Source organism: Geospiza fortis, unplaced genomic scaffold (genome assembly GCF_000277835.1).
Source record: "Geospiza fortis unplaced genomic scaffold, GeoFor_1.0 scaffold2407, whole genome shotgun sequence".
NCBI classification, from domain to species: domain Eukaryota; kingdom Metazoa; phylum Chordata; class Aves; order Passeriformes; family Thraupidae; genus Geospiza; species Geospiza fortis.
Genome location: NW_005055494.1, coordinates 2,997 through 4,463, shown reverse-complemented (window position 1 = coordinate 4,463; position 1,467 = coordinate 2,997). Strand labels below are relative to the sequence as shown.

Here is a 1,467-nt window from a genome sequence, read left to right as displayed (position 1 = left end):
ATTTGCCTCCGTGCCACAGGCAAGGGCAAGGAGATCCCCCCAGGGCTGTGCTGCAGCCGGGGCCGGGCTGGGCTGGGAGATGGAGCAGCACAGAGGGGAAAGGGGCACTGACTTCCTCCTCACCTGCCTCAGTGTCCCGGGGCATCTTCCTCTTCCTCGCAGCCTCCCAGGGGTTAGGAATGGGAAATCCTGGTTTGGGGAAAACAAGGGATGAGCAGATTGAGTTTGAAGGTCCCTTTACCCAAGTCCATCTCTACAAGTCACCGGCCACCTGGGCTACAGAAAAACCTCCCAAACACCAAGATTCAGCCCTGAAAAAGCCTCCCAGGAGTTCCCCGTCCCTGGCCCTCCCCTTTGGTGCTTGGTGGTTCCCCCCTGTCCCAGCTGCTGGGGTCACACTTGGACTGGGGGTCCCCCTTCTCCTCGGTGCCCGCCCTGCCCAGGCTACTGGCAGTCCCAGCAATGCCAAAAGCTCCCTCCTCTTTTCTCTCCCCATTTAGGGCTGCCGGCGTGTCATGATCCCCTGGTACAAGCGGGAGTTGTGATGGTTCCTTTTACCCATCTCAGAGTGCAAAAGACATACTGCAGGGGGACTTTCAGTATTGATCCAGACAAATGCACCTTTTATTCAGTGCCCACAGCAAATGTGATAAAAGGTTTAAAAAGGAGATAAAGGAGAGAGAGAGATAGAGAAGGGGGGGAGGGAATAACTACCAGTGGAGAGACGAAATCCTCCTTTTGCAGACAATATATCTGTCCGGTTACATCGGGAAGAATCTCAAAATCTTTGGTTAACTCAGGGGTCTTTTTTAGTTGAGGGAACAGGTACAGGACAGTGGAGAAAAAGTTGGGAACAAGTCCAGACAGTCCAGTTCCAAACAGGACAAACCAGTCCCAGCAGTGAGCAGGGCCCATTGTTTCAGGACAGGTTGCCATGGGAAACCAGTCTTGGTCCAGTGAACACACCTGCAGGCAGCACTAAGCGAGCATCCCGCCCCAGTCAGCCCAGCACCCCCGGGATAGAATTTTAAGGGTCTCAGTCTCAGTCCTTGGGAGGTGGCTCCAATCTCCATCCTTGATGGCAGTTGTGAGGCAGATGAGGGATTTTCTGTGGGGGATCACCAAAATTAAAGCCAGTGGCATCTGGCCCAGAGGTGGGAAATTCATGGGCTGTTGTGGTGAGCAGGGATTGTGAAGCAGCTGTAAGCGCACAGAGCAAGCCGCTCATTGCCAGGCCCTGCCCCAAGCAGTGCAGCGTGGGCACAGCAAGCAGAGCTGCAAACAATCACTTGGCAGGCATCCACCTCAGCCAGGCCAGAACTGCAGTCAGGGACTTGAGGGTCTGAGTCTCTGTCCTTGCGAGGGCCGTGAGGCAAATGATGAAACTTCAGATCGTCCCTTACCCGGGGGTGTTCGGGCTCCCGGGCTCCCTTCTCCCCTCATTCTCTGCTCTGGGCTGCAGCGGTT

General features: G+C 55.4%; 1 pseudogene; it reads right to left on the bottom strand.

Annotated features, from left to right (window-relative positions):
- The window catches only part of LOC102041667, a 3,296-nt pseudogene that overhangs the window by 1,159 nt on the left and 670 nt on the right, over window positions 1-1,467 (bottom strand).